The sequence below is a fragment of the Lynx canadensis genome, chromosome A3 (genome assembly GCF_007474595.2).
Source record: "Lynx canadensis isolate LIC74 chromosome A3, mLynCan4.pri.v2, whole genome shotgun sequence".
Taxonomy (NCBI): Eukaryota; Metazoa; Chordata; class Mammalia; order Carnivora; family Felidae; genus Lynx; species Lynx canadensis.
In genome coordinates this window covers 65,758,614-65,782,754 of record NC_044305.1, presented here as the reverse complement: position 1 = coordinate 65,782,754, position 24,141 = coordinate 65,758,614, and the positions used below count along the sequence as shown (strand labels likewise).

The 24,141-nt window shown below is 38.8% G+C and overlaps 2 protein-coding genes across 5 annotated transcripts in view; one reads left to right on the top strand and one right to left on the bottom strand.

The window, feature by feature from the left end:
• Positions 1–21,128, bottom strand: part of SOCS5 (suppressor of cytokine signaling 5) — a 66,168-nt gene extending 45,040 nt beyond the window's left edge. The window contains exon 1 of one of the 4 annotated variants that reach the window (XM_030310534.1): positions 21,037–21,128. The gene's annotated coding sequence lies outside the window, so the exon portion shown is untranslated. Of the gene's footprint in view, positions 1–19,842; positions 20,311–20,698; positions 20,906–20,987 lie in introns of those variants that run through there. The other 3 variants (XM_030310535.1, XM_030310533.1, XM_030310537.1) reach the window with 3 other exon arrangements.
• Positions 21,129–21,186: 58 nt separating this feature from the next.
• Positions 21,187–24,141, top strand: part of PIGF (phosphatidylinositol glycan anchor biosynthesis class F) — a 106,540-nt gene continuing 103,585 nt past the window's right edge. The window contains exon 1 of the mRNA XM_030310541.1: positions 21,187–21,261. The gene's annotated coding sequence lies outside the window, so the exon portion shown is untranslated. The remainder of the gene's footprint in view (positions 21,262–24,141) is intronic.

Sequence of the window (24,141 nt, the reverse complement as noted above, 5' to 3'; positions counted from 1 at the left end):
ATGAAGGTTTCCTTTTTGGGGCGCTTGGGTGGCTAAGTTGGTTAAGCGTCTGACTTTGGATCAGTTCATTATCTCATGGTTCATGAGTTCAAGCCCCGTGTCAGGCTCTATGCTGACGCTCAGGGCCTGGAGCCTATCTCCCCCTCCTCTCTCTCTGCCCCTCCCCTGCTGGTACTCTGTCTCTCTCTCTCTCTCAAAAATAAATAAAAAACATTAAACAAAAAAGATTTCCTTTTTAAGAAACTCAAATATATCACCTTACCTTTTTCATTTACTACACTATGGACATTTTCTTATACTTCACGCCCTTAAACATGCTAAATCACATGATTTTTATCACCAATCATCTTTAGTATACTAAACAAAAACGTTAAAGAACACGATTTATAATGAATGGTTTTATAGTTTTTGGTCATACAGTGGCATAACTTAATCAGTTAAGGGGTTCCTCATTTTTTAACATTATAAATAGCATTGTAATGAATAAGTAATACACACCTGTACATACATTTATATGCATCTCTTATTTCCTTATAATAATTATTATTTAATTATTAAATAATTTCCTTATTTCCTTATAATAAATTCCTAAAGACAGAATTTTTGGGTAAAGGTTATTGAAGGATTCTATTACCGCACTGGCATTGCAATGGACTGAATGTTTGTGTCCCCCAAAATCCACATGCTGAAATCTAATCCCTGATATGATGATATATGAAAATGGGGCCTTTGAGAGGTAATTAGATCATGAGGGTGGAACCCTCATAAATGGAATTAGTGCCCTTGTAAGAAGAGGCCACAAAGCTAGCCAGCTCTTTCTACCATGTGAGAAAACAAGAAGTCTGCAGTTGACAACCCTTAAAAGGCTCTTCACCAGAACACAGCTATGCAGGCGTGAGCCTTACCTAGGGCTTCTAGCCTCCAGAACTGTGAGAAATAAATTCTATTCTCTATAAGTCCCCTGTCATTTATAATACTGTAAGTTTATGGTATTTTGTCCTACCAGCCTGAGCTAACGTAGCCATTTAGAAAGTGCTATCAATTTATGCTCCCACCGAAATCAGGAATTTGCCAACACTTGATTCTTTTTAATATGACAGACCTATTAAAGCATGGAACCTATGACATAATGATTCTAATCTCTTAGACTTTTTCCATAATTTTGGGAAATAATACCTCTTAGTGTAAATAAATATTTATCTGTGGTTAAGCAATTTTTCCCATGTTGATTTTTAACAAATTTATCTCTGTTAATTAAGTAGTTAATTGAAATATGAATTACATAATCATTTAAAAACTAAAGTTATTCTTCTATGTGTATATTTGCAATAAGAGATGTCTGAAATAAAGAAGATGACCATGGTAAACTTGGTTTTGAGATATTTAGTTATTTGCTTTCTTTCTTTTTATTTTAAAATCTTTACTTATTTTTAATTTTTACACTTGGAAGATTTTTAAAACATTTTCTTTCTTTTTTTTAAAAAAAAACTTTCTTCTTTGTATGTCTCTGGTATAGCGTGAAATAAAATATGAGCTAGCATTCTATTAATGAAGCCATACTCTAAAAAGCATCACGTATCAAAAATTATGATGTTTTTCAAAAGAAGAAAAAATTAAAATAAAATCCTACATGTTTATTTCCAGTTATGCTGGAGTAACTGGTACTGGGCTAGACCTCCTGATATGAATGACCACAAAACTGGGGAATATATATGAAATATTACTTTCAGATACTGGGCAGCACAGATCTGTGATTCCTGAGAGAAGGGAAACAAAGATTTCCGAATGCCCTGGCTTTTCTGCTTGTGCCACAAGGAAGGAAAACCCAGAAAGAGTACAGAGATCTCACTGAGTTGAGGAAACAGAACTTGAAGTTTGAAGCTACTAAAGTCCCTGGAATTTAACAGGCAGAATACAAGAAAGAAGAGCGCCGTGGAGAGAAAAAGTTTCAGAAATCTGTAGAGAGATCTTCTAATTCTTTACCTGAAGACTAACCTGCATATGCACAATGCAAGACTCCACAAGGCCAAAGAATAAAATCTGGGGGAAAAACAACTACAGAAGGTGAGCTGAACAACTACAGGAGCTTGCAAAGGTCTTGGAGACATTCAAATTCCTGGCAGGTGGAGTGGAGAGACTTCACTGAACATCACATGTATTTATTTGATAGCGACCCCAGGAAGGCCATACCTCTGTATTGGGGCTAAGCTAGTCCTAGAATAAATAAAATGCTAAAAACCATAGATAAAAAGAATTGCAAAAGCAGAGAGGTTAAAAAAAAAAAAAAAGTATTACACCAAAAGAATAATGGTAAAAACGATCACTAACTTCTTTTATTTATTTATTTTGAGAGAGACAGTATGTGGGCATGCATGCACAAGCAGGGGAAGGGCAGAGAGACAGGGAGAGAGAGAAACCCAAGCAGGCCCCACGCCATTGGTGCAGAGCCCGACTCGGGGCTCAGACTCACTAATTCTGAGATCATGATCTGAGCTGAAATTAAGAGTTGGGACGCTTAACCGACTAGGCCACCCAGGTGCCCCTGATCACTAACTTCTTATCAGTAAAATTTAAGCTAGAAGGTATTTAAATGATGACTTTAAAGTACTACAAGGGGGAAAAGGTATCAACATAAAATTTTATCAGGATCATTCAGTTTCCAACAGCCCGGGGTTCATGTGATGAACACGTGAGGCAATCATGGGAGACACAAGAAGTGGGTCCAAACTACCCTACAATGAAAGCTATTCTAGAACTACCAAAAGTTAAACCCCAAAAATCCTGAAAACAAAACTCAAAAGATCAAGCTGATCCACAAATAAATTAACTGCCTGCCAGTATAAAACTTAATACTCAAGAAAGAAAGAAAAAAAAAAAACAAATCAAGACACTCAACATAACTTCATAACAAATTACTAGACATAGGAAAAATAAAAATAAAAAGAAATGGCAACTTATAACCACGATCCAGAAGTGGCAGAGATAAGGAGAACTTTTAATACAAGGATTTTAAAATAGCTATTAAAAAAATCTAAAGGCTTAAAGGAAAACATGAAATAATGAAGAAAAGAGAAAAATTTCAACAGACAAATGGAAATTACTTTCTAGAAAAACCAATAGTAATTCTAGAATGATATATATATACACATATATATAATAGTTATATATATACCTGACATTAAAAATTAACTGGATGGAAATAAGCGTATTAGACAAAAGAGACCTGGGAAAAAATCAGTGTACTTGAAGACAGAACAGAAACTTTCAAACTGAATGAAAAGAAAAAAAGATTGGAAGAAAAATGGACAGAGTTTCAGTGACCTGTGAATTAATATTAAGTGGCCAAACAAACACATGCAGGATTGAAGTCTGAGGAGAAAAGAAACACTGGGGAATTGAAGATTTTGAAGATAGATGGTTAAAAATTTCACAAATATGATGAAAACAATACACCCATAGATTTAAGCTCAACAAACACCAAAGATAAACAAAACCACACCAAGCAGCATCATAATAAATTGCTGAAATCCAGGCACAGAGAAAAAAATCTTAAGAGTAACCAAAGGGTAAAGGCATATTACATATAGGAAAACAAATATAAGAATCACCATAGAATTCTTGTCAGAAACCATGCAAATAATAAAAGAACATTTTTAAAGCGCTAAAAGGAGAAAAAAAACCCATGAAAACCTAGAATTCTGTATCCACTAACGATAGTTTTCAAAATTGAAGGCAAAATAAGTGGATAGGGTAGCTGCAATGTAAAAAATGTAAAAGAAGTTTTGAAACAAAACGAATATGGTAGCTAACATAAACCTGGATCTACACACACAAAAAAAGATATCTAAAGAAATGGTTAAAATGAAGATAAATATTAAAGACATTTTCCTCATTTTTAATTGCTCTAAAAGATAAGTGTCTGACAAAAGCAAAAACCAGCAATGGGGTTTAAAGCCCACATAAAATAAAAATGTGTGACCATACTGGGTCAGAAATCAGCCCTCCACAAGTACAAAAGATAGAGATCATACCTTGCATATTTTCAGACCACAACACTAAGAAACTCGAAATCAACCACAAGAAAAATCTGGAAAGACCATGAATACTTGGGAGATTAAATAACACCCAACTAAAGAATGAATGGGTTAACCAAGAAATTAAAGAGCAAATGAAAAAGTACATGAAAGCCAATGAAAATGAAAACACGACATCCCAAAACCTCTGGGATGCAGCAAAGGCAGTCATAAGATGGAAGTATATGGCAATCCAGGCCTTCCTAAAGAAGGAAGAAAGATCTCAAATACACAACCTAACCTTATACCTAAAAGAGCTAGAAAAAGAACAGCAAATAAAGCCCCAAACTGACAGAAGGGAAATAATAAAGATTAGAGCAGAAATCAATGATATAAAAATCAAAAAAACAGAACAGATCAATGAAACCAGGGGCTGGTTCTTTAAAAGAATTAACAAAATTGATAAAACCCTAGCCAGACTAATCAAAAAGAAAAAGGAAAAAACCCAAACAAAATCACAAATGAAAGAAGAGAGATCACAACCAATAGCAAAGAAATACAAACAATAATGAGAATATCATGAGCAATTATATGCCAACAAATTGGGCAATCTGGAAAAAATGGACAAATTCCTAGAAACATATAAACTACCAAAACCAAAACAGGAAAAAATAGAAAATTTGACTAGACCCATAACCAGTGAAGAAATTGAATCAGTAATCAAAAATCTTCCAACAAACAAGAATCTAGGGCCAGATGGCTTTCCAAGGGAATTCTACCAAACATTAAAGAAGAGTTAGCACGTATTCTTTTGAAGCTGTTCCAAAAAATAGAAATAGAGAGAAAACTTCTAAACTCATTCTAGGAGGCCAGCATTACTTTGGTTCCAAAAGTAATGGAGAACTAAAAAGGAGAACTACAGACCAATTTCCCTGATGAACATGGATGCAAAAATTCTCGAGATACTAGCAAACCAGATCCAGCAATACATAAAAGAATTATTCACCACGATCAAGAGGGATTTATTTCTGGGATGCAGGGCTAGTTCAATATCTGCGAATCAATCAATGTAATACATCACATTAATAAAAGAAAGGGTAAGAACCACATGATCCTCTCAACAGATGTAGAAAAAACATTTGACACAATACATCATCCTTTCTTGATAAGAACCCTCCAGACAATAGGACTAGAAGGATCATACCTCAAGATCATTAAGGTCATATATGAAAGACCCACTACTAGTATCATCCTCAATGGGGAAAAACTGAGAGCTTTCCCCTTTCCCCCTAAGGTCAGGAACGTGACAAAAGATGTCCACTCTCACCATTGTTACTTAACATAGTGTTGGAAGTCGCAGCCTCAGCAATCAGGCAACACAAAGAAATAAAAGGCACCCAGATCAGCAAGAAGAAAGTCAAACTTTTCACTCTTCTCAGACAACAGGATACTTTATGTGGAAAACCCAAAAGACTACCAAAAAACTGCTAGAACTGATCCATGAATTCAGCAAAGTCACAGGATATAAAATCAATATACAGAAATTGGCTGCATTTCTATACACCAATAATGAAACAGCAGAAAGAGATATCAAGGAATCAATCCCCTTTACAATTGCACCAAAAACCATAAAATACCTAGGAATAAACCTAACCCAAGAGATGAAAAATCTATACACTGAAAACTATAGTAAGCTTATGAAAGAAACTGACCACACACACACACACACACACACACACACACACATGAAAAACATTCCATGCTCATGGATTGGAAAAATACTGTTAAAATGTCGATACTACCCAAAGCAATCTACATATTCAACGCAATACCTATCAAAATAACACCAGCATTCTTCACAGAGCTACAACAAACAATCCTAAAATTTGTATGGAACCAGAAAAGACCCCAAATAGCCAAAGCAATCCTGAAAAAGAAAACCAAAGCTGGAGGCATCACAATTCTGGACTTCAAGCTGTATTACAAAGCTGTAATCATCAAGATAGTACGTTACTGGCACAAAAACAGACAGATCAATGGAACAGAATAGAGAACCCAGAAATGGACCCACAAACATATGGCCAACTAATCTTTGACAAAGCAGGAAAGACTATCCAATAGAAAAAAGACAGCCTCTTCAGCACATGGTGTTGGGAAAAGTGGACAGCGACGTGGAAGAATGAACTTGGACCACCTTTTTGGAGCATAAACAAAAATAAGCTCAAGATGGATGCAAGACCCAAACATAAGACAGGAAGCCATCAAAATCTTAGAGGAGAAAGCAGGCAAAAACCTTTTACCTTGGCTGCAGCAACTTCTTCCTCAACATGTCTCTGGATGCAAGGGAAACAAAAGCAAAAATGAACTACTGGAACCTCATCAAGATAAAAAGCTTCTACACAGTGAAGGAAACAATCAGCAAAACTAAAAGGCAACCGATGGAATGGGAGAAGATATTTGCAACTGATGGAATGGGAGAAGATATTTGCAAATGACATATAAGATAAAGCATTAGTATCCAAAATCTATAAAGAACTTATCAAACTCAACACCCAAATAACAAATAATTCAGTGAAGAAATGGACAGAAGACATGAATACTTTTCCAAAGAAGATACCCAGATGGCTAACAGACACATGAAAAAATGCTCAACATCACTCATCATCAGGTAAATACAAATCAAAACCACAATGAGATACTACCTCACACCTGTCAGAATGGCTAAAATTAACAACTCAGGCAAGGACAGATATTGGCGAGGATGCGGAGAAAGAGGAACTCTTTTGCACTGGTGGTGGGAATGCAAACTGGTGCAGCCACTCTGGAAAACACTATGCAGGTTCCTCAAAAAATTAAAAATAGAACTACCTTATGACCCAGTAATTGCGTACTAGGTATTTATCAAAAGGATACAAATATGCTGATTTGAAGGGGCACATGCACCCCAATATTTATAGCAGCACTACTGGCAATAACCAAAATATGGAAAGAGCTCAAATGTTCATCGACTGATGAATGGATAAAGAAGATGTGGTGTATAGTGGAACACTACTCGGTTATCAAAAAGAGTGAAATCTTGCCATTTGCAACAACGTGGTTGGAACTAGAGTGTATTATGGTAAGTGAAATAGAGAAAGACAAATACGATTTCACTCATATGTGGAATTTTAGATGCAAAACAGATGAACATAAGGGAAGAGAAACAAAAATAATATAAAAACAGAGAAGGAAACAAACCATAAGAGACTCTTAAATACAGAGAACAAACTGAGGGTTGCTGGTGGGGTGCTAAGTGGGGGGATGGGCTAAAAGGATGAGGGGCATTAAGGAGGACACTTGTTGGGATGAGCACTGGGTGTCATATGTAAGTGATGAATCACTAAATTCTATTCCTGGAAAAAAGAATGTGTGACCAAAAAAGCCTCCAAAATGAGAGGAATTGGGAGTATATCATAATGTAAGATTTCTGCACTATAAATGAAATGGCATACTATTTGAGGGTGGACTGATATTTTTTTTGGAGGGGGGAAGCATTCTTTTATTTTTATTTATTTTTATTTTATTTTTTTAATATTATTGTCAGGTTGGCTAACATACAGTGTATACAGTGTGCTCTTGGTTTTGGGGTAGATTCCTGTGATTCATCACTTACATACAACACCCAGCACTCATCTCAACAAGGAGGGCAGACTGTTATTAAAAAGAACCCATCTAAGGGGCACCTGGGTGGCTCAGTCAGTTAAGTGTCCAACTTCAGCACAGGTCATGATCTCGCAGTTCACGAGTTTGAGCCCCGTGTCAGGCTCTGTGCTGACAGCTCAGACCCTGGAGCCTGCTTCAGATTCGGTGTTTCTGTCTCTCTCTGCCCCTCCCCTGCTCATGCTCTGTCTCTCTCTCTCTCTGTCAAAAATAAGTTAAAAAAAACAACAAAAAAAAACTTTTTAAAAAGAACCCATCTAAAAGCAAATAGAAAACCAAGACCATGTAAATAGTCTAAAACCAGTGGTTGGCAAACTTTTTCTGTAAAGAACCAGATGGGGCACCTGGGTGGCTCAGTTGGTTGAGCGTCTGTCTGACTCTTGACTTCGGTTCAGGTTATGATCTCATGGCTTGTGAGATCGAGCCCCGTGTGGGGCTCTGTGCTGACAGTGCACAACCTGCTTGGGATTCTCTCTCTGCTTCTATCTGTCCCTCCCCCACTCTCCCCCCTCCCCCAAAATAGATAAGTAAATTAAAACAAAATAAAACAAAACAAAAAGAACCAGAAAATATTTTAGGCTTCAAGGACAATATGGTCTCCGTCCCAACTACCTAACCTTGACACCAAAGCACAAAAGCAGCCATAAACAATATGTACATGAATGGGCACAGCTGTGTCCTGATAAAACATTTACACAAACAGGTAATAGGCCAAATTTGGTCTGCCAGCCATAGTTTTGCCAACTCAGAGTCTAAACATACCAAACTTACGAAGTTGTCAGACTAAATAAAAAAGCAAGACTCAACTACATGTTGTGTACCAAAAACCCACTTTATATATAAATGACATAAATAGGTTAAAAGTGGATGGAAAAATATATACCATGCAAATATTAATTAAAAGAAATATAATAAATTTCTAAATTTCATAAATTTAGTATCACACACAGAGACTTCAGAACAAGAGACGTTACCAGAGATAAAGAGGATATTTCATGATGACTGAGGGGTGAATTCATCAACAACCATAACAATCCTAAATGTGCTGTAACACACGTAACAGTGCTTAAAACATGAAGCAGATCTGATGGAACTGAAAGGAGAAACAGACAAATCCAAAACCATAGGTGAAAACTTCAACTCTTTTCTTGATAGAACAAGTAAACAGAAAATTGGTAAAAACATGAGAAAATACAGAGATCACCCTAACTTAACTCACTTACGGAACATGGCACCCAACAACAGAAGATACATTCTTCTCAAGTACACACTGAACATTAACCAAGATACATCACATGTTGGGCCATAAAACAATCAAAAAGCTTAAATGTATTGAAATGTTTCTTTTTAATTTTTTAAGTTTATTTATTTATTTTGAGAGAGAGAGAGAGAGAGACATAGCAGGGGAGGAGCAGAGACAGAGGGTGAGAGAATCCCAAGCAGGCTCCACACCATCAGCGCAGAGCCCAATGCAGGGCTTGAACTCGTGAACCACGAAATCTTGCCGAGCTGAAATCAAGAGTTGGACACTTAACCAACTGAGCCACCCAAAAGCCCCTCCACTGAAATTATTAAGGGTATGTTCTATGACCAAAATGCCATTAAATGAAAACAGTAATACAATAACTGGAAAATCCCAAACATTTGGAAATTATTTGACAACACTCTTCAAAACAAACCATGGGTCAAATAAAAAATTACAAGTGAAAACAGAAAATATTTTTAATGAAATGATAATGAAAATGCATAGCTTTAAAAGTTGATAATACATAAAAAAAATTTAAAGCAATGATCAACCTAACTTAGATCAATGCTCTAAGCTTTCACCTTAAAAGCTAAAAAATGTATAACAAATTAACCCAAAGTAAGGAGGGGATAAGGAATTAATGAAAGAGCTCCACTCATAAGCTTAGAAAACAGATAAGCCACAGAAAATCAACAAAACCAAAAGCTGACTATTTGAAAGGACTGATAAAATTGATAACTCCTAGCCTGACTAATCATGGGAGGAAAGGAGAAAATGCATCTAATATCAGGAATGAAAGAGGAGGGGACATTAGTACAGATGCTACTGACATTAAAAGAAAACACTTTCATAAAATGTGTATTTTCAAGATGATAAATTTGATAAATTAGGTGAAATGGACAAATGCCTCAAGACACAAATTACCAAAACAGGAATAAAAAGAAAAACAAAATCTCAATTGTCTTATATTTATTCATTTACAAACTGAATCCTTTAACAAATAAACAAACAAAAAAACCTCCAGGCCCAGATAGCTTCATTGGTGAATTCTATCAAGCATTTAAGGAAGAACATCAATTGTACCCAAACTCTTCCATAAAAGAAAAGAAGAGGAGACATTGTTGGTAGGAATATAATATGGTAAACCCACTTTGGAAACTGTTCTGTCAGTTTCTCATAATGTTAAACATACATCCATCCTATAATGCAGCAGTTTTGACTTCTAGGTATTCATTCATCCACAAGTAAAGAATATATGTGTCACAAAAGGCTTGTACAAGAATGCTCATAGGAGCTTTAGTCTTAATAGCTGAAGACTAGAAATAATTCTTTCCCACAGTAATAACAGATAAATTACAGCATATCTATACAATGGAATGCGATTCAGCAACTGAAAGGAACTATTGTTCCATGTAACATGGATGAGTCTATATTTTAAAGAAGGGCTTTGCATAAATTTTATGCCCAAGAAAGTTTGAGAACCACTGCTATAGAAGCACATACATAATAAGAAAACAAAAAGGGGAAATATAAGAGATTTAGGTAGTTTATAAACTAACCAGTGCCATATACAACCATAAATTGTATGTAACAGTTGTCATTTTCCTTAGGTGCTTAATTGCAATTACAATTATGGTTACAATAGTCCTCTGTTCACGTTGAATTTTCTACTGATGTGCTTGCTTCAAGGACTTCCAGTTCCAAATTTTAGTCTTTGGTCCTCTAACTACCCTAATTTCTCATCAATTCCAACTTAAACTATGCATTTTAGATGAGGAATCCTGTTGACGAGTTCCTTTGCTTTTTTTCTTAATGTTCTACTTCCTTGGTACAGTTTTCCCCACCTCTTAATAGTGTTATTCTTACTGTTTCCTGTACAGCCTTGACTTTCTACCTCCTTTAAAACTGAACCAAAAACTCATCTTTTCCACTAAGTGCAAAACCACCTCAGATTCTTTCCAAATTCCCTCAGCACTTGAAGATCTTGCTCCTAATAGATGGGCTATTTATTTTACAGAGTTTGGACACCTCCTCTTAATGACTCACCAACTCCATCCCCTGGCTTAGAGAGGAGAATCTTTGGAAGAGAATTGAAAAGATTACAGTTCTCTTCAAGGTTCTTTCTCTTGTGATGTTTTTACTTTTCCCTCTTGGAATGCATTCTATTTGCCAGAACCTTAAGCTCTATAGTGCTAGAGGGGCAGGAGAGAAAGAGAGGCAAAGAGATGGTTGATTAGGACTCCTCTGGACTAGATTTTTTGAAGAAGGCAAAAAAAAAAAAAAAAAAAAAAAAAAAAGCCTTCAGGCTTCAGTATCTGTTCAGACTACCTCACCAGCCCAAGGAAGCAAACAAGACTCCAAAGAGAGTTTCAGTGAGGAATAAGAAAGTGCATTTGTTACGAATTCCTTGTGTTGTATTGGGATGGCCAGTGTACTACGGCACACTGTTTCAAGGACACTAAAATATTTCTGGCTTTCTGGCAGCAAATATTTCTACATATTCTTTGTAAGGCTATTTGGTGGTGGGGGGGAGGTTGAGTTGAGGGAGGCAAAAGGTAAACACTAAAAAATGTCTACACTCTTGAACTAAATACCAAATTTGCAGTTACTTTTTGTTCTGCATACATTATTATTTAGGAATTATGGTTATTATTCACTTAATTTCACAAGCTTCAACTCTATAAACTTTTTGCCTTCCAAATCCTATCTATAAACCTGGCCATACTCCTGAGCTAGACCTATATTTCCAACTGGTATCTTGGTCATGTTATTACTTACCTAAAAAAGTATAACTACTTACCTGAAAGCAAACCCAGTATTACCCCCTCTCAAACTTGCACATATTATTCAACTTCCAAGTCAAGATCCTTAAACTCATCTTCAGTTTCTATCACTTCCAAACACTAACCAAGTCTAGAAGATTTAAACTCCTATATAATCTGTGAAATCAGTGCTCTTGTTTCTATCCCCACTACAAATTCCTTAATTCAGACCATCATAATCTCTTTCCTGATCTAGTGCAGAGCCTTAAATGGCATCCCTGCTTGTGATCTACCTATCAGAGGCCAGAGAGAATGCCCCATTCACTCACCCTGCCATATGCATTACTTGTTGAATAAATGTCTCCAATCTCTATTCCTCCAAACTATTCTCTTTATTACTGCTGTAACCAACTGGTTTTCTACAACAGCAAACTATTTGTGTCACTTCCCCACTTATAAAACAAAATAAAAATCCAAACTCCTAGTATGGTATATAAGACCATTAACAATTTGTTCCCATTCTACCTTGATTCTAATTGGATTTCCTAATTTTCTTTTGTACTCATTTTGACAGATCAAATTTCACCCTTCTCCTTAGCACACTATGCCCTTTCATTTTTAATAATCTAGAATAAACAGAAACTCAGTCCAGCTTGCTTTATTTTTATGATCACCCTTATACTATTTAAAGCCATTAGCTAAACCTGTACAGAAGTAATGAGTGAAGAAATAATCAGAAGATACAGCCAACTCTCAATTAGCTTATTTTCATAGCCTTATTAACATGGTCAGTGTAGACTAAATGGAAAAGTGAATAAAATGTTTTAACCACCTGCTGAGCTTCTTCCTTACAATAAATTAATGTTAAAAGTCTTCAGTTACAGACTTATTACCTTTCTTTTGATTGACAGGCACAAAGAGAACTATAATTCAAGTTTTCTCACATCTATCCTTTTCCTTCATCTTTAACACTTCCCTTTCCCATTTCTGCTGTTTCTCCTCTGGTACTATCCTCCCCCTGCTATCTTAGTATTCACAGCACGCTGTCTGTCCACTCTTCACAAGAACATTAGTATTCCTCTATCACTCTTAATTGGTAGAGAACCTAAAATTTTATGAAGTATTTTCACATATACTTACTCATTTGATTCTTGCAACTTCATTTTTTTTTCCAAAATCAACAAATATCAAGGATGTGGGGGGTGGGGGAGGGGGAGTTATACTGTGAAAATTAAAAGGAAACAAGGAAACCTCACTTAGAATGGAGTCAGGGGCCAGCAGGGGGAGCTCACACACCTACCACTCACTTCAATTGCAGACCCAAAAAGAAGACAGAGGACCTTTCAAGTCTGTACTCCTTTAGCTACTACTTTACTATCCCAGCAAGAGGGGCAACAGCCCAGCCAATGAGAGACTGTCACAACTCAACCAATGAGAGGCCACCATACTGCCAACTCCTAGTTTACTCCAATGAACTTTTTGTTTATAGCAGCTTTCCCACTTTCTCCTTTCTCCATAAAAAAGAGGTCTTCTTTTTTGTTTTCCAGACTTGCTTGTAGTTTTGCCATAGCTTGCTCGTCCTGGATTGCAATTCTGTTATTTCCAGGTAACCCATTTTTTGCCAGTAAAATAACTGTCAGTTTTAGTTCTAAGGTTAACAATATGTAGCAGATGCTGCCCATCTAAGTAAAATTTAAGATACTTTCTTATAATTTAACTCAAGTTTGAGGAAATCCGTTCAAAAAAGTTCAGTTATTCATCTAACATATTGCTATTCCTTCTGCCTAGAATTCCACAACTCCTCTTCACCTGCTCATCTCTCAGGACCCATCTCAAGTCTTCCCCTACTCCCAGAGCAAGAACATTACCACTATTTCAATGCTATCCTAATGTTTTTCACACCACTATTTCACACCACTAGAAAAATCCAGGTATCTGGACTCTTACTCTAATGTCTTTTCCACCAAACAAGATTTTCCTTATTAATGCCCATTAATGATCCAACATTTTATAGTGAAGAGGAGAAACATTTAATGCATGGCCTGTGCTGATTTTCCAATTTCTAGAGTAAATCTGTACACCAAACTATCCCTTACCTTACCTTTCCTTAAAAATCAGGAATTTGATATGCTAACTAATTTGGATGTAAATTTTAAAAAATAAAAAATAAAATAAAAAAAAATCAGGAATTTGAGGAATGTCTCCAAATCCTCTCAAAATACATAGATATGGTCTCTCCTGGTAATGACATCCAAAGCTGCCAGAGCAAAGGAGTAAAACAGCATTTCATAAACCCTAAATTAAACTATTATAAATTTTAAAAGATACCTCTTAATATCTTGGGAAACATTTAGGATTAACAATCAAGAGATGAGGACCTTTGTCCCAACTCTACTACACACTGGGTGACTTGGGAAAGTCACTTAACCTCCTTAAGTCAAATTTCCTTTTTTGATAAAACTGGATAATGCCACTTACATTTCAGAATTAAGAGAATACAATGAAAAAAATGACAGCAAATCACTTAGCCTGGAACACACTAAAGAGTCAGAAATCAGTAATCTCTTTCATAATTATTTTCATGTACATCATTTTTGTTTTCAGAATTATGCCCAACAGCCCTCAACATGTTCCAGGACTTTGTGGCCCAGCAGCAACAACAATAAATGCCTTCAAAGAAGTTATCTCCATGACTTCTGGATCCCCTTCCTGGGTCACAATTCAGGTCCTGTAAATACCATTTGGAGTATCTCCTCCTAAATGCATTATTTTGTTCTCTGCTGCATGGAAACTCATCAAAGGATGTTCCTGTAGCTTCTCCGTGTTTGCCTGGCTTTCAACTACCTGGAACACACACAGAGTCAACTGCAAATCTGGCAATTTGCACTGCCAGTCTGTCTTTTAAATAATTTATTAAAATGTTAAATAAAATTGGTCCCAGCACTGATCACTTGAAGGGCAATGAGGCTGGACTACTGTTCTCATGTTAATAACCAAAGTCAAAGACTAAATAATTAGATAAGTAAGCTCCCCTTTGGCTACATGCATATTTTAACCCTTAAAAAAATACTTGGACTTCTCCCAACGTTTTTATTTAATGTCTAATAAGTTTATTCTCCAGCTTTGAGATATGTCACCAGTTTTCCTAATACAAAGACATGCTAATCTGCAGAACCCAGGACCTATGTTAGGGCTAAACTTCTATAAAATCCTCATTTTCCTCCACATTTTTCTCTATCCAACCTCCAATTCTTAACTCCCCTATCTCAAGGTTACATGAAGCCTTGAAGTTCAGTTCCCAAATTAATTCTGTTCCACCATTCTACCTTCCATGTTCCATTTTGAGTATATGTATTATTTAAGTACGCATCTATCCTTTTTAATTGCTTGAAATACAGTATATCAATACTTGATTACCACTCTAACTGAAGAATCTTGCCCAGAATAGAAAGACTGGATATTATTCCTGTTACAGGAGAATTCAAATAAAATAAGGAAGTCATGATTTGAAGACAATCCCAGAGCAGACGCACAATTTCAAAAATATTTTTTCAAATTATCTTCCTCACTGCTTCTTCTTATCAGCTTTGATAAAAGATTATTGTATGACATCTCATCAAAGCAAAGGCAAATTTACTTTTGGTGCTAAACATCACATAAGTAAAATGCTTATGGACTATCATTAGGGAAACTGTGGAAATATATTCTTACTCTACCGTACTTAGCAATAACTGTCATTATGATTATGGTCTGTCTCAAGTCATTCCTTACAATTTTTCACCTACATGTCCAATAAAGGCAGGTAACTAATTCTCAGTTAAATTCAGATGTAAACTTACCCAACATTAACATGAATCAACAGTCCTGCTAGTTACCCTTCAAGATTACTTCTGCTCTAACCAGATTCAAAAGCCTTTTGCCATTTCTCCCTAAAATAAGATACTTGGCTAATTCAGAAAAAGAAATTTATTAAGTTGAGTAAAGCAAATGATTCATATTTTCCCTCAGTCATTCTCTAACAACTACACTGAAGCTAAGAAAGTAGTTTGAGTGGTCCATAACTATTCAGTCCTTGTGTCTATGAATTTTAAATATGAATAATAGGCAACTCACAATGCCATAATTATTTTTAAACATATAAAGAAAACGGCAACTTAATGAAAAATTGAGCAACTATCGGTTATATTTTATTAAAACATGGTATTTCTAATATCTTTTGAAACCACATTTAAATATTTTGTTCATATAATTAGATTATGTAATAGATCTAAAGAAAAGATCTGCATGTCTAAGTTCTACAAAATTCCTAAAAGCATTTCATGATTCCAAAAATATCCAATAAATTATAATTGCATAATCTAATAGTTAATCAAAAAAAGATTAGTAGGAGCTGGTCACTCTCAAAATGTGATCTTGGAAGCTTTTGATGGCTCCATGTAATGCATTACTTCCAACTAAAGGGATGACCCATGTATTTATCACCTGAAGTACGTACCAACAGAATGCCTGAGAGCTGAAACAAAATAGCATGAATCTACTACTAACATAATAAAAATGCTTTTGTGCTACACTTGTTTCTGATTTTAATCTGTAAACTGTAAAATGCACTGAATTCAATGAGACTCTACAAATAAGGGCAATTAAAAACATTACGTGATATACATTTTTTTAAATAATTGAAGTTAATGTTTAAAAAGAGGCATAAAAAAAGTGAGCCCGTGTGCGACAGACAGGAGGAATTTACATGTTTCTGACAGGAGGCAAAGAAGCATGAAAACTAAAGTTAAGGGGACTATAAGCGGAAGAAAAGCTGCTATAAAAGCAACAGAAGAACCTGGCAGGGCAGAACCAAAGAACAGACAGAAGAAGCCCACCACCATCATATTAAAAAAACATTTGCTAAACCACATGTTCATGACACTAATTAGACCAGGGTTACAGCAAAGTAAAAAGAACAAAATGCTATAAAATTGGAATTACACAAATTTTATCACTAAAACCCAACAGCATTATAAATGAAGTCATCAGCTTCACTGACCGAAAGCGATTGCAATTAATAATAGATCCTATAAGTTTCCTCACTTAAGCGTACCCAGTTAGCCTTTGGAACTCACTACATTTTCACTAGAATACCTACAAATCAGTTATTGGCATTTTGATTCTAGAATAATGTCACTGCAACAAGGGTCTCCAAATGACATTTAGATAAATGCACATTCCAACTTGATCTGCATACCTAATTAAAGGTCCAAGACGAGCAGAAGACAGAGAAAACAAACATGAGGGCATCATTTGCACTAAGCGCCCCTTAAGACAATTATGTGATCATGTATTAATCTAGGAATTTTTTGTAGTCTCAAAGTGACTTCATTAATAGCAACGAAACAAATGGGCATACAAGTGCCTGTATACACCTAATGAACCATAAAGAATGGTGTCTATTATCCGTACCCTTTGTACCTTTACTGTGTGCTAAGGAAAGAAACACTTTTTATTTATTTTTTATTATTTTTTTCTTGTTAGCACTTTTCTTTTTATTTATTGTCAACTTAGCTAACACACAGTGTAGTCTTGGCTTCAAGAGTAGATTCCCATGATTCCTCACTTACATAAAACACCCAGGGCTCATCCCAGGAAGTGCCCTCTTCAACGCCTATCACCCATTTTCCCCACCCCACAGCCCCTATCAATCCTCAGTGTGTTCTCCGCATTGAAGAGTCTCTTACAGTGTGCCTCCCAACACTTTTTTTAGTGTATTTTTTTAAATATTTATTTTGAGTTTTGAGAGAGAGAGCATGAGCAAGGGAGGGGTAGAGAGAGGTGGGGACACAGGATCCTAAATGGACTTGGCACTGATAGCAGTGACTCCCATGCGGGGCTTGAAAACGCGAACTGTGAGATCAGGACCTGAACCGAAGTCCAATGCTCAACTGACTGAGCCACCCAGGTGCCCTAGAAAGAAAGACGTTTAATCCTCACCACGATCCTAAGAGGTAGGTACTTTCATTACCCTCACTTTACAGATGAGGAAACCTAGGTACACAGTGGTTAAATCACTTGCCCAGAGATCATAATGTTATTAAGTGACTGAGATACAAAGCCAGTCTGTCTCTATTACAACTATGATCGAAGTTATGTGTTCATGATCATCATGTAATTCTATTACTGCTCTTATTTTTTTTTTTTTAATTTTTTTTTTCAACGTTTATTTATTTCTGGGACAGAGAGAGACAGAGCATGAACGGGGGAGGGGCAGAGAGAGAGGGAGACACAGAATCGGAAACAGGCTCCAGGCTCCGAGCCATCAGCCCAGAGCCTGACGCGGGGCTCGAACTCACAGACCGCGAGATCGTGACCTGGCTGAAGTCAGACACTTAACCGACTGCGCCACCCAGGCGCCCCTTACTGCTCTTATTTTTAAAGGTACCAAGATCCGTTTTAACATAACCCCCACACTTCCTGAGAATAATTTTCATATAATTTACTTTTAAGATACAGGAGCCTTTTGAATTCTGAAAATCTTGTAAGCAATTTATTTTTAGAATAAAAACGACAGAACACTAACCTGCTCTAAAAAGTCCATCTAATATTTTAATCTAGATGACATGATGATTTGTCTCTTTCCAACAAGAGAGAAATATCAGCACTTCCACTAACAATGCAGCATATTGTTTAAAACTTTTCAATAAAAGCTCATCCAGTTTTACATCATTTCATGTATAAAAGTAGTCAACTCAAACTTCCCCATCCTTAACAGAGAACAACATCACAAATAATCCAAACACCGTTTATAACTGGCACTACAACTCTTTAGAAATAAACAACGTGAATGTGATAATATAGAAAAACCCTGGACGAGAGTCCAGAGACCTGCCCACCCATCCTGGCTCTGTCACTAACTAGTCATCTAGTCCCTTTCACCGCTCTGGGCCTTGGTTTCCTGATCTGTAAAATAATCACCTCCACGGTCTACTCTTCCAGCTCTAAAAGAAATGTGACTCCTGTACATATATCTTTTCTCCAAGCTTCCCATTCCCATTCTACTTAGTTATCATTACACTGCAGGCATTAAACATTATTTTTCCTTAGTTCTACAAAAAGAGAAAACAGCCCATTCTCAACTAAAGTGATAAGGGAAAGCCTTCCGGACCACTAGTTTTCCATAGATGAGTCTCAAGGTGAATAATGTAGAAGCTATTATAATGCTAAAAGGTGTTAGGTTTCAATATTTTAGGCTACTGTTTGGTGTGCCAGTACATTCTCCCTAAGGACAAATAGTAAAATTCAAGGACAATAGGGGGAAAATTTGTAATTATCCATCAGTTATTGAAGAACTAAAAAGGTGCCAAATGAAAATATTAATACTTTTTTGCAGAACATTTTTCTCTGATGAATTACATTACAGGCAACGTATCACCAACAAATTTTCTCAAATATGTTTAAGTACTTCCTAAAAAAAACAAAAAGCTTTCCTTTTTTAAATTGTGAGGAATTAGTAAGATAACATACATATGATTGAGAAAATATTTAAAAGATTAATGATCTAGCTATGCAATTCTTAGCTTCCTCTTCTCAGTGACATGAAGAACCTCAAAGGGGTGCCAGAGGTGGATTCTGTGGACTGCCACTGCCTAATCCTGGTATGCATTTTCTGTGTTCCTTACCCATTCTCAAGAGTGTTATGCAAATACAAGGTTATAAAAATTAAACTAAGGATCTGACATTAATATTCCAACTGTCAGCTCAACCTGATTTCAGTACTGCTTTCTAGAGCTGCTAGCTTACCAGTATCTTTCCAGTACAATACTTAAAGATGACCTTGTAAAGAAACAATTAAAAGCCAGGGAAAGAAAGCGTGCGAATTGAATTACTTAATATTATCTTCTGGAATAAAGTCAGTAGCAAATTCCATATTATCTTCTGGAATAAAGTCAGTAGCAAATTCTAACAGTACAGTCTACTCTAAATGTTAAGTCAGGAAGAAGTAAGCCACCGCTGTAGAATGAGAGACCTGAAGAAAGGATTTTCAGCAGATGTAGAGGCAGCTACAAGAATTTCAAGGTACACTTATAGGCATTTCCAGCAAAGCTAGTAACTGGTAAAACATCAAACACATACATACATTTTGTACATGAAGGATAACTGGCAAGTTCCAGGAGCAAGCCTCCTCTAGGTTGGAATGCCAAAGTAAAATGTCAAAAATCACCTCACGAATCCAATCCCCCAGCCTTTCAAAGTTCGGAAACAAACCGACATGTGTACTTAAACTGCTTCGTAGCATCCTTCTTTAAATGCAACTCCCTCTCCAGAAAGTCAGTTCGCTTCAGCTATTTGAATGCCCAAATCTCAGCACCAAACGATCGTAGGAGTCCAAGTAGTTGAAGGGTCTTCCAGCAGCCGCCTGCGCACCCCTTTCCACCTCGGGTTAAACCCCCGGAGGTGCTCCAGTCACTTCCCCCATCTAAGCTCCCCAGCTCTCTCTCTCATCTCCCAGTGGACCGCTTCTCGTTGACCTTGAAGACCCCCCGGATCGGAGCCTTGGAGCCCAAGTGACTTAGCCGGTGGCCCGTTCCCCACAGAGCGCGTAACTGCCCCCCTAGTCTCTGTGGCCTCTCACGACCCCGATCGCTAGCGCCCTCCAACTAGCCCTGGACGACCCCCTTCCCCTTAGGCACCCAACATCCCTCCAACCAGAAAAACAATTCCTCAGAAACGCTTCGAGAGCCTACTAAGCACAAGCCCCACTACGCATGGCGCGGTCTGCACAGGGCTCGCGGCCCGGACTCGCGGTCCCCCGCCCGCCGTCCTCCTCCCGGCCCGAGGGCCGGCGCTGCCTCTGCCCCGGTGTGGAGGCGCCGGCCGGAGGCGGACTGTGCCGGGCGCGGGCACCGGGGAACCGGCAGGCGGCCGCTAACGCTGGCGCGGGGGCCGGGGAGCGGGGGCTGGCCGGGCCAGGCGCGGGCCGCGGGGACACTCACCGGTCGGGGCGCGCGGAGCGGCCTCATTCAGGGGCACCTGCGGCCAGGCGGACGGGCCCGGACGGCGCAGTCACCGAGAAGGCAAGTCCGCCTGCTCGCCCGCCAGTCCCGTCCCGTCTCCTGCGACTGCAGGATCGAGCGCAGTCTCGCTTCCTCAGGAGGGAGCGCGGGGACCCCAGCTCAGCCGGATGCCCCCGCCAGGCCCCCACCCCCTTCCCTGGCCGCCTCCCCCCTTCACCCTTTTCCCCTCCCCCCCCCTCCCCCCAACCCCCACCGGAATGGAAAATACCTCCCGGGGCGGGGGTCGGCGGGGCACGCCTCTTTGAAGGGCAGCCTACCGTGACCAATAGCAGGCGGGGCTCTGGAGGGGCGGGATTTCTAGCGGCCAATCCGGAGGCGTGTAGGTGAAGGCCGAAGGAGGGAGGCAGGGAGCGAGAGGGGGGCGGCCGGGGAGTCAGGGAGGTCCAGCCGTTCCGGTGCGGGCTGTGCGCGGCTGCCATTTTGGAGTCGGGCAGCTGAGAAGGCGGCCGGTCCGGCCCGGGGGAAAGGAAGGAGCCAGTCAGGTAGGAAAGAAGCGGTCACATGGGCTTGAGAGGCGGGGTAAAGAGGGCTGCAGCCCGAGGGGAGGGGTCGGAGGCGGCGAGTCACGGGGGCTGCGAAGAGTCACGTGGTCGGAGAAGGGCCAACGGTGGGCTCGGGGGCGGAAGGTCAACCTGAGTTGGGAGAGGGAAGAAAGCTTTGTCCCTGGCTTAAACTCTGTTAGGGAAAAGGAAAGGAAAAATGATGAATGGAGGCCGTGAGTGCCGGGTCGGAAAATGTGAATGAGTCTCCCTGTCTCCCTCCAGCATGGAGCCACCCAGTTACTAAATTCCAAGATCCACGGAAAACTGGGCACTTCATTTGATTCAAGTAGTCCCATACCTGCTCCCCTCTGTCACAAGCATGACTCCCAGAACTGGTGGAGGGGTGATGGCCCTCCACTTTTTGCCTGCACTTTACATGGATGGGCCCCCGCCCTAGAAATGGCTGAAAGGGTAGAAGCATAGTTGAGGCATTGTGACGCCAGCAGGACTCTACATCTGGCGTTTTAGAAACCGTGTCGTCATTCACAAATTTACTAAACACTTCTCTGTTGAACATAACCATGATCATGTTCAAACGCCTCCGAACTTAAACAAAAACAAAACAAAACAATTTGCCCATGAGTCCCTGTTCAATTCATGCTTCAAGTACAGGCTAAATTAAATTCCCCGCTAGTCCACTTGAAAGTGCTCCTCTTAAGGCTATCGGTGACATCCATATGCCAAGTTCAAGGGTCACTTTTTCATTCTTATTTGATCTCCATTGCAGGAAACTCTACGAAGTACATCCCTCTTTAAGCTTTTTCTGCTCCCCAATGCACCCCTCATCCCAGTTTCCTTGAGACCTTAAACACTCAGATTGTTAACCTTACTAAATCTGTTATCTGTTGGCTCTTTAAGAGAGTCCCAAGAGCTGATCCCCAGTCCTCTCCTCAGTAGGTACCAAGTCATTCTACTGCACACTAGATGACCTAACCATTTTTGATGGCTGAGTGTACCTTTAATGAGGTCCAGATCTGTTTGTCTAAGTGTTTTTGGACATCTCCACCTGAACCTCATTATGACCTGTCTAACTCAGACCTCAGATATGCTCATAAGTCCGCAAAATTTGCTGCTTCTCCTCGGCTCCTTATCTTCTTTGATAATGTCATCACCACTCACCCAAGTCCAGAACCAGGAACCTGGGAGTAATCCTCCATGTTACTCCCTCACTGCTGTAAATACCCTCCCTACCCATTCTAACTTTGTCATGTTGATTACACTTACTGGATGCCCTTTCCTCTATTTCTAGAGGGAATCCACTGCCTCACCTGGGTCACTTATTCATTAGGCCAATATTTACTGAGCACTTTGCCATGTTCCAGGCATTGTTTGAGATACCCAGGATACAGCGGTGAACCAAAGTGCAAGGTTCCTGAATGGGGTGAGACAAACAGTATACGAGTAAACTAATAAATGAACAAGAGTATTCAGGGGGTGATAAGTGCTATAAAGATAAAAAACAAAAAACAAAACAAACAACAACAACAAAAACCAATAGGGAAACCTGTAAGAACTTCCTAAATTATTGTGTATCTCTTCACCTCAAGTCCTCCCCACCCACACCCCATATCTTATCCTTTCTTTTTATTCTCGAAGAGGGAATGGCCCTGATACTTTCATCTGGAGTTTAATTTCATTCCCCTTCATCTGTCATGACTTCCCTCTATATTATAGCTGCCTGAACCCCTCAACTAGAAGATAAGCTACTTTGAGGGCAGGGATCATACCTTATACATCTTCATGCCTCCACAGTGTGTTGGCTCAGAATAGGTGCTCACAAAATGAGTGTTAAATGGGAAGTTCCCGGACACCCGAATCAGGTTGCCACAAAAGCATCTCCAGCCCAAATCAGAATGGGAAGGTCAGTGAACTTAGCTGTTAGAGTGTACTGGCAGTGGTATGTCATGGCAGGGTGGGGTGATGAATGAGATCACCTCCTTTGGTCCCTTCCGGGCCTGGGCTTCCATGATGCTGTGCCCTGTGAGTGGCAGTAGTTGCTTCATAAACACTATTTTACTTCATAGTGCCAAGTATATGTGGACAATTCAAAAGTACTCTTTGTTTCTGATGATGAGCTTTAAACCTAGAGCATTCTGGGTAAATTGCCAGGATAGGCCCTGCAGGAGAAGGTTGCAGTTGCCACTTCACTTTGTATTTCCAGGCCCTTGGGTATTGCACCCCAACAGGGAGCGAGATGTTGCCAGTTCCGTCATAGTCATTGTAATTAAATCCAAGTTCTGGCAAAGGGCAGTGCGTAATTACGAAGTATTATTATGGTTTTTATCATTATTAGGCACCCAGCTGCCCAGCCCAGGAAACCACAGTAGTAAAACACTGAGAAGCCAAGCTCCTCTCCCAGCTGGCATGAATCAAGACCAGGTGTATTGGCACCGGTCTTGCAGCTCCACTCGTCAAGATGAGACCTTCCGTCCCCTCTTTTTGGCAAGATAAAAATTTAAATGAATGGAAAGAGGAAATGTGAAGGACCTTTGCCACCACCTCTGAATCAATTTCTTTTTTTCCCCATCTACCCAGAATGGTCTCATCTATGATTTATTGTGTAAATCTTTTACAACTTTATCCTTGACCTGCTAGCTTCCTAAACATTATCCCACAATGTCTACTGAGGATATATTAGGGTGGGATATAAAGAGCAGAAAACTGTTTCTACTTTCAGAAAATTTATGATATGGTCTAATTCAGAAAGTATAGTTAGGCTTAACAAGACATCTGCCTTCTGTTGAGCACCTACTCAGTACCAAACTGGGCACTTTCAGATGTGCTCTCTGACTTAATTCCTTCCACCCTGCAAAGTGGATT